We start from the raw sequence: 9605 nt of genomic DNA, 5'->3' as shown, positions 1-9605 counted from the left end.
GTTATCGGATTCACATGGAATTGTTGTTCAATTTAAATGTTTGAATATGAAATTATTCGTGATGGTATGAAAGGTGATTTTAGCTTCTAAAATGTGAGATTTGGGTTTTCATCTGCTCAATCAGTGGCCTGCCCCTGTGCAGGGACATGGGCTATAAAACTTTTCAAACACGCCCTCCTCTCCCTTCCCATATAAAGCCGTGACGACAATATAACCTCCTGTTCCGAGGATGTGAGGACGATGGTCCGAAGTCAGAATGGTTCAGATAATAACTACAGAACGAAGCCAACATCAGCGTGAGCTTTGGTTGCGAATGGTATGAACTTTGAACTCTTATTCACTACAGAAGTGATACCTCCTGGCCGTTGAGTTAGCAACAGCAGCTGCAAACGCAGGTTAGTAAGGAACAGATAGAGTATCCCATCTACCACACAATGACGTTACTTCAACGTATCCAATTACCAGCAGTGACATTCTTCAAAGGACAAAGGACTCGGTTCGGCAACACGGCCTTCCATCTACCACCAACCTACCGAAGCGCAGCTCAGAGTAAATATTTATTGCATTTTCCTTTTCCAAATGGGCAGTAATTTAGAATGCATAAGATACTGTATTTACGACAGCACAGCTTCGCCCTTTGTTCCTCAATCTTCCCGCTCTTTCACTCAAACCCAGCCCCTTTTCTTTTGTGTAACCAGCTGTCATATCTGTTCCGCTAGGGACGTTTTCCTTTATGACGTAATTTGTAATCAAGTTATGATTTAATTATGTGTATGTGTAATTCTGTGTGATTAGTTAGGTATTTAGTAAATAAATAATTAAACCCAATTTTATATTGCTGATTTAACTTGTTAGCCAGGGTTCGAGCAGATAACCAAGAATTTACAACTTTGAGATGAGACTGAATTAAGATGACGATTGATATTAACTGCTATTGATGTAAAATATTACTAGGTCTTTAAGAGTTTATTCGGAAGATAACAGCTCTATAAATATGATTTAGTGGTGCCCCGACTCTCTAGTTAATTACATTTACATGATTAGCTCAATCAGGTAATATTAATTACGGAGAAATTGTTTGATAGAATAGCATGTCATATCACTTAATCCGGCATAGCCAAAGACACGACAGAACTATTATGTGTATTATAATTAATGGACATTTTTGTAGGGGTTGATACATTTTACTTAAGGGAAAATTAAGTCTGAAATTTCTAAGTGGAAATGATTGACTTTGGAAGGCTTTTTAAATCTCAAATAGACTACAAGTTGTACATTTCCTGTATTGCAGGAAAGTTATTCTGCAACAGGGTGATCAAATTAAGATCCTACATCTGTAGTTTGCAGACCTTACGTCAGGGCCGATTTCTTTGTGAAAGAATGGTAGGGGGGCCGGAACATAGTTGCAAATCATTTGTGGACTGCAATTTTACCGCAAGAATCCCAAACAGATATTTTTGACAAAAATATGATCATTTCAAACCTTGGTTCCATTTGTATATGATCACGTGTCTATTATGCGTGGGAATACTTGGGAACAGATTCCCCAAATTTAAATATCTGGTGTTTTTACAGTCTTTTATTTCCAACAACGAAAAATAAATAAATAAAAATAGAAACACACACTGGCCGTATTCAGCCTGCGGTCCGCCTTGTTGGGGAACCCTTCCTTACGTTTCTCCAGGTGATACCAATTGGTTTAATGTTTTCTTCTCTGGTTTGTCAAAATTCCAAAAGAGAAAAAACACTGAGGATACTGTACAACAGAACAAAATCAAATGGAATCGTTGTCTTTTATCAAGAGAAAAGTACCCTACCCAAAATAGTATGCATATTTTAATCTCGTTAGAAAATTATTCTGTGCAAAAACAATTTTTATCAAAAGTTACATTTAATAGGGTCATCTCACAGCACGCCAACATATTTGAAACACTTCCACACTGCAAAAAGACGACTGTTCCCTTCTCTTTTCCAGAGTTGTGAATGGCTCAATCTTAGGACAGTGAGACTGCAGTATGGCTATTTTTACCAGCTTTAGGCTGATTGAGATTTCAAATTGTGCAGTAATATCACATTTATGGTCATGTTTTGTTTTTAACACATGCAAACTCACTTAAACATGGCGGGTAGGAATATGATGAAGTGTTTCTAAAGTTTGGCTGAGGCGAGGATGAAAGTTAGGCTAGTTAGGGGACTTGTGTGTGAGGCATACAGCTTTAGGGGCCCTAATGCTAGGGGACATACTGTATGTGTGTGTATGTAGGGCTGTTTCACCCTGGTCCAACTCGAATTACTGTGCCTCAAACTTCTAACTTACTGTAAAATGTCCATATCCTTCCCACAGGCCCAATGAAGTGTGCAAAGACATATTTCTGGCAAGACGAAAAGAACCGGCACAAGGGAGTCTCCCTGTTAAATCCTGAGGGGACTAAGCTGTACATTTCAGCTACTTTTACAACAGCGTTTCCAACATCTGAGGAAATCAAACACGCCCTTCAAACACAGAGAACTTTTGTAATAGGAGAGAGGCTTGGATGACTGCAGTAAAGCAGTATAGCTCAAGTTAAACACAGTAAAAATAAAAGGATCATTTACTACAGTACCTGAAATAGGGGCAAGGCCAACCAGTTGTCTACCATCGTCAACCTCCTTCGGTGTTTATTCACACGCTAAATATGTTGACATATTGTTCAGTTTACGTTAGGTTTTCTCCTCAAAACTACACGGTAGTTATTGCTACAACAAACCGTCACACTGATACATGAATAGACATAAAACATGCATTTCAATAAAGACTAATTAGGGTGAGATTGCTTGGTTTGTAAAACCAAGGACTGTTTACCTGTTGAAATGACAGGGCCAATATAAAACCCCACATCTCTGTATATTTTGCCAGTCCTGCAAAGTAAACAGGTCCCCTTATTGCTAATGACTCCAAGGATTTTACAGCCCTTTGAGTAGTTTCAGTCAGCCTCCGTCAGTGATGTCATCGCTAGGTTTATACCAGCACCTCAGTGAAACATCTAGCTAGCTAATGGATTTCCATTTCACATAACCCCTTTCCTGTTGCCATGCTATTAATATGAATTGGGCACTGTGGGGCCCAGCTACACCTGAATAAATTAGCTTTTTTTTTTTTCATAGGTTTTAATACCCACTAACATAGCTTAAGCTGAGCAAGCTGCAGCCCAGTCAGGGGTGTGTTGAGAGAGTTGGGTTTGTCATGCTAAACTCTGAGGAGGGTTACAGTTGTACAGCGGATTATGGTTGGCACCGGTTGTCTCTGGCCCCAGGGCATTGTGGGAGACGACTGAGAGCTCGCCTGCATCCCGAATGGTACCCTATTTCCTATTTAGAGCACTTATTTTGACCAGAGCCCATAGGGCTCTGGTCAAAGGTAGTGCACTATATAGGGAATAAGGTGAAATTTTGGACACAGTCTCTGCTCAGGTGGAATGAGGTCAGTATAGATGGTCACATGGGAGGGAAGGAGGGGATGGGAGAGGGAGCTCATTGTTTGGTCCCTGCCTGCTTCACTGTGTGTGGAGTAAAGGAGGGAGGCTGTCTGCTGTTCTGCTGCTGCAGTGTGGAAGAATACCTGCGAGACAGTTTCTGAGTGAAAGGCAGAGAGAGAAAGAGCGAGAGGAGAGAGAGCGAGAGATACGTTTAGTTCATTTTAGGGTGCAGACACATTTTGTACGATAGTGAGATATTGTATGCACTTTAAATCACAAGCAGGTCCCATTCTTCATGTCAGTGCTGTTGAAGACAGGAGACTCTCTCTGGGTCCAGCAGAGTGATTTGAGCTGTGTTTCCTCCTGTGGTCTCCACAATGGATTCAGCAGGCCTTTCACATGTTGGATGCTCACCCCATATGGCAGAGGCCAACCACATTCATTCAGACACACGCACACGCACACACACACACACACACACACACACACACACACACACACACACACACACACACACACACACACACACACACACACACACACACACACACACACACACACACAGAGCCTCATTACTATGAGGGGAGAAGAAAAGAAACAGCATCTAACCCCAAGTGAGATTTAAAACTGTCTAGAAAGAGATAGAGACATGTCTATACAGAGAGCCAGGGACTGTTAGTTAGTGTGGGTATCTCTGTATTATTATAGGATCTGCATATGTGTCCTATTTGAGATATGCACAGGTGGTGTTTTTGTCGCCTCTTCCAGAGGATGTTGAGTCTGTTGCGGCTACGTCGTCATGTTTTTTGCTTATCTAAAGACTGTCAAAACAGACGGGTTATAATGACAAACTGGAAGATTAACGGAGGAATTCCACTTGAAGCACTCGAAGATGCACAACAGATCCCTGAGCAGTTGCAATTCTCCCTTTACGTCGCTACTATCTCTGTATTTTGACATTGTGATGTAACCACATCAAATCTTCAAGTGGACATTTAAACATATTTCAAGTTTATGAATAAAGTGAGAGAGCGGTGGAGAATGTGATGATATTTTGATGTAAAGTCTCATCATCATGTTTGAAACATCCCTCGGCCAATGGCAACAGATTCTGCAAGAAGTCAATGCTTAGAGAGTGCTACAGGTATAAAAAAAAAAAAACAAGCAGATTCATGTTGTCTGAATTCCCCTATACAAATGTCTAATCCAGTGCTTTCCGCTTGCTGTATCCATTTTCAGGAAGAGGTCAGATATCGGTGCTCAAAGATCTTTTTCCTGGAAATACGAGCATGATGCTTTTATGGTGATCATTGCACTCTCAAAATATCATGTTACTAGACGAAAACTGTCAAGAAAGAGAGAGAGGGGAAAACAGACATAGTACAAGCGAATCTACAAGAGCTGCACTGGAGTGAGTTTCGGTGCTGTTTTGACATGATGTGACAAAAAAAAAAAAAACATTTCAAATTTTCAGTTTTACATGTGAAATCTCATTTTTAAATATGAAATAACTGTTTTCATGTTGAGCTTAAATTTCACATGTATTAAATTTAGAGTTCATACTTTAACACCACATTTTCACGTGAGGAGAATAAGATGAGAATTGCAGTTTCACATGTGACATTTGAGATTTCACATATCAAAAACTTTCACATGTCAAAATCGGATACACATGTAAGAAAACTCCTCATGTGAAAATCTCACTTTCACATATGGAATTGCAGATTCACATGTGGTGTTGAAATAGTGTTATTCTCCTCACATGTGAAAAGATGGTGTTAAAATGTTGCAGTAGCAATGTTTCCACCGGTGGAATTAAGGTGACCACATTTAAAGGCCACATATGGGACAAGGGAATGATTTTGCGGGACATATTCAAATGTCAAAATACAGTAGTTCTGCTGTATGAACGTCACCGCCTGCTGTATGAACGTCACTGCTGGGGCAGTCCTCCGTTGCTACACCCTAACCATATCCCATAATATCAAGCAAAAACTTTGGAATTAATAAACAAAATTCTTAGTACTGCAAAAAAATAATAAGGATATTAAAAGAAAAAAATAAACCTCAAAGTATTGATAGCAAAACAAAATATTGCAAGGAAATAATGTAAAAATGTGAGAACAAATGAATTGTGAATGGATGAAAGAAAAGTTTTCAGGTTTTCATTTTTTTAAAATTTTTTAGGGCAACATGATTAAATAAAACACCTCCCTCTTTTGTGCAATATTCCCTATCTTTGGTTATGTTTGGCCTTGGCCTTGGCCTTTGCTTTCACTGTATTTTTCCAGTTGCTAGTTTTGGAACATTCATTCCAGCAACAAAGCACCCTGCATCCCACGGCTGGTTTGCTTCTGAAGCTAAGCAAGGTCGGTCCATGAATGGGAGACCAGATGTACCTGGAAGTGGTGCAAAATACATGTGTGAATAAAAATGTCAGGTGGACAAGTCGTGTCCGTGCTCATATCTTTTTTTGGAAAGGGAGTCTCTCGAACACAGTTTATCCAACTCTGAAATAAAAAGTAAACGAAAATATACGTCAAATTAAATTGAACTCTTTACTTGATTATTCTCAGTTCATCTCTCTTAGCCGCCCTTGATAAGTGCACAGTATGGCAGCTAGGAGGGCTGAAACAGAATCTGACACCTGCTCTATACTGGTCAGTCAGCCTTGTGAAAATCAAGCCTCTTTTCATTGATGGCAAGCATTTAGAAAATCACACTACCGTTCCCTGACGCTACCACACAATGAAGGGAGGGAGGGGACAATACAGAACCGGATTGACTATTTTGACCTGTTGTGTTTTTGTCCCTTTAAGTTTACAACAGCTTTACAACACTGTAACTCTAAGCATCAAAGAGCATTTGGCCCTTTTCTCTGTAGAGACTCGCCCATCCGTGGGAATATCTACTCAAACACCAGACAGGGCTGCAATTCTATCCACTCTAAGACTGCATTATAACAATGTCGTCACCCAAGATCTGTACACAAAGATTAAAGGCACAAACTTTAAAGGTAAAACGGTTATACCGTAGGCTACATGGGGCCTTTTTCCTCCTGAGGACAAATGCAACATCTTGAACAGCGGACGATTCATCTGGGTTTTTCCATCAGGTCCTGAAACTGATACGCAGACGCATTGACAGGTTATACTGTAAATGTGTCACCAAAGGATCATGGATCATATATTTTCTTCATCGCATAATATTCTTCATGTCGTCCATGTTTCTGTGCGCAGGGCATTATATGATATTTCTGCTTTTCATTATTTTCTTTATCAATGCTAATTTAAAACGTCGAGCTGCACTGAGTACGTATAAAGATGCACATCATGAATACAGTTCTTGTGATTCATGTTTACAGTAGATGCATACAAGACCACTACAAGACCAACCTGAGAATAGGACTGGGAGAGGTCTCTCTAGCAGTACAGGAACAAGGTATTGCTGTGTCGTGGGAGAGGCAGGGTTTTCGTGATGTCACCCACCAGTATCCAGTATTCACCCCTTTGCTGATTAATGCAGATGCGGTGACATGGGCTTGACCTGGATGGATTTCTGACACACCGAGCTCCAGTCTCTTTTACACATGTCTGTCTTTGACCAACCCGCCAGGGATTCCTCCCAGCCGAGCTGTGGAAATACATAATTTAACAGAAGGCAATCAATATTGGGGGAAAAAGGAGTAGCGAGGGCATCGAGAGAGAGAGAGAGAGAGAGAGAGATTGAGAGAAAGGGAGAGAGAAAGGACGAGCAATGAAAATTTAACCTAACTTCCCATCCATCCATCAACAGTTCTAAACATTCACTACTATCCTGGTATGGATTTCTATCACGACAAAAAAACTCACTGGCGTACTGTAATCTGCTTTAGGAGTCAAGTCTGTGCAGAACGGAATCAATCTTTTGGAGGTAATTTGAAATGTTACCATCTTGGCACTGTGGTTGACATTTGACTCCAAGGTGTCAATACTGTACAATATGTTCACTCTAAGCGTGGTTAATAGATGGGGGCCTGTTTTTTTTAACCCATAGAAATGTAAAAAGTCCCTGCATTAAGAAGTATGAATCAAATCTCTCTCTCACACACATTTGTGTGAATAGCCCTATTGTGGCCCACTCTCCCAACTACCTTAAGCAACAACATCACCCCAATCCTCTCCTCTCTAGCTCCCACTCTCTCTCTCTCTCTCTCTCTCTCTCTCTCTCTCTCTCTCTCTCTCTCTCTATTGCACACGCTTTCTCTTCTCTCTCTCTCCCCTCTTTCTTTCTTTCTTTCTTTCTTTCTTTCTTTCTTTCTTTCTTTCTTTCTTTCTTTCTTTCTTTCTCTCTCTCTCTCTCTCTCTCTCTCTCTCTCTCTCTCTCTCTCTCTCTCTCACACTCTCTCACAAAAAATAACTTCAGTATGTTTCAGCCTAGTTAAATAAAGGTTAAATAAAAATAAATAAATAAAATATTCTGCAGAAACATTCCTACCAACTCAACAATTTTGGATACTGTAATGAGCTATAATCACTCTAGTCATTACCCCCACTGATAGACGGGACACAATCCAAAATACTGTACGACACACTGCACGTACAGTTCTGCCCCACATGGAACACAATATATACACTGAGTGTACAAAACATTATGAACACTTGATCTTTCCATGACATAGACTGACCAGGTGAATCCAGGTGAATGATATCATCCATGATTGATTAATTCATTTCAATCAGTGTAGATGAAGGGGAGGAGATAGGTTAAAGAAAGATTTTTAAACCTTGAGACAATTGAGACATAGATTGTGTATGTGTGCCATTCAGATGGTGAATAGGCAAGACAAAAGATTGAAGTGCCTTTGAATGGGGTATGGTAGTAGATACCAGGCGTACTGGTTTGTGTCAAAAACTCTGTGTTGCTGGGTTTTTCACACTCAACAGTTTCCTGTGTGTATCAAGAATGGTCCACCACCCAAAGGACATCCATCCAACTTGACACAACTGTGGGAAGCATTGGAGTCAGCATGGGCCAGCATCCCTGTGGAATGCTTTCAACACTTTGTATAGGCCATGCCCTGACAAATTGAGGCTGTTCTGGGGGCAAAATTGCAACTCAACATTAGGAAGGTGTTCTTAATGTTTTGTACGGTCATTGTATAATCTAATTTGAGAGCCAAGTCTGTGCAGAACAACACTGTACGATTTGTTCACTCTAAGCCTGATCAATAGATGGTGGCCGGCTTTTTTTGCCCATATACATTTAAACGAGTCCCTGCACTAAGAAGTATGAATGACATCTCTCCCTCTCACACAGTTGTGTGAAAATCTCTATTGTGGCCCACTTCCCCAACTTCCCTTCACTACTTTTAGCAGGTCTCTCTCTCTCTCTCTCTCTCTCTCTCTCTCTCTCTCTCTCTCTCTCTCACTAACTCTTCACTCTCTTTCTCCCTCTCTCCCTTTCACAGAAAACAACTTCAGTATTCTGCAGAAACATTCCTACCAATTCAACAATAAGTAGAAGAGTAATTGGGACCCAACCAACCACTCAAGGACAACAGGAATAAATAGACAAGCGTCTATGGTTACTGTAATGAACCATAATCACTCTTGTCATTACTCCCACTGGCAGACAGGACACAGTCCAAAACACAGTACGACACTGACTGCACGCACAGTTCTGTCCCACGAGGAACACAAAAAGCATCTTTTTAAAATGTGTAATTTTTTTCCATGAAATATAATGTTAACTCATACAGTAATTGCTCTTAAAATGTACTACTAACTGTATTCCCTGTGTGCTGATTTTTGGAGTCGAAAATATACAGATTCTAATGGCTATAATGGATTGGGGTTCTTTTTTTAAAATGATGGATGGATGATTAAACATTTCCAGTCTAACTAACTGCTTGAAACTACTTGAAACTATGCTTCACTGGGACATGGCTGTAGCACCATACACTCTTAAAAATAAAGGTGCAAGTTGGAACCAAATAAGGTTCTTGAGAGCGATGCCATATGGGGGAACCATTTTAAGGTCTCAGAGGTACCATAAATGGAATGATTCTTTGAAGAATCAGGCTAGTGACAAAGACACGCAGGGTTCCATACATTTCAACATTTCTGTGAACTTTTATTTCAGCTCATGAAACATGGGATCAAAACTTTA

At 40.3% G+C, this 9605-nt stretch overlaps 1 long non-coding RNA gene across 1 annotated transcript; it reads left to right on the top strand.

Moving 5' to 3' along the window:
* The first annotated feature begins 402 nt into the window (after positions 1 to 402).
* Positions 403 to 9340, top strand: LOC149979530 (uncharacterized). Its single transcript, XR_016484272.1, has 2 exons — positions 403 to 549; positions 8905 to 9340. It is a non-coding gene; the product is annotated as an uncharacterized LOC149979530 (long non-coding RNA).
* The last annotated feature ends 265 nt before the right edge of the window (positions 9341 to 9605 follow it).

The sequence above is a fragment of the Oncorhynchus mykiss genome, chromosome 11 (assembly GCF_057628025.1).
Source record: "Oncorhynchus mykiss isolate SJ-2025 chromosome 11, ASM5762802v1, whole genome shotgun sequence".
In the NCBI taxonomy this organism is placed as follows: domain Eukaryota; kingdom Metazoa; phylum Chordata; class Actinopteri; order Salmoniformes; family Salmonidae; genus Oncorhynchus; species Oncorhynchus mykiss.
The sequence above is the reverse complement of the archived record's forward strand: the minus strand, read 5'-3'. Positions and strand labels throughout refer to the sequence as shown.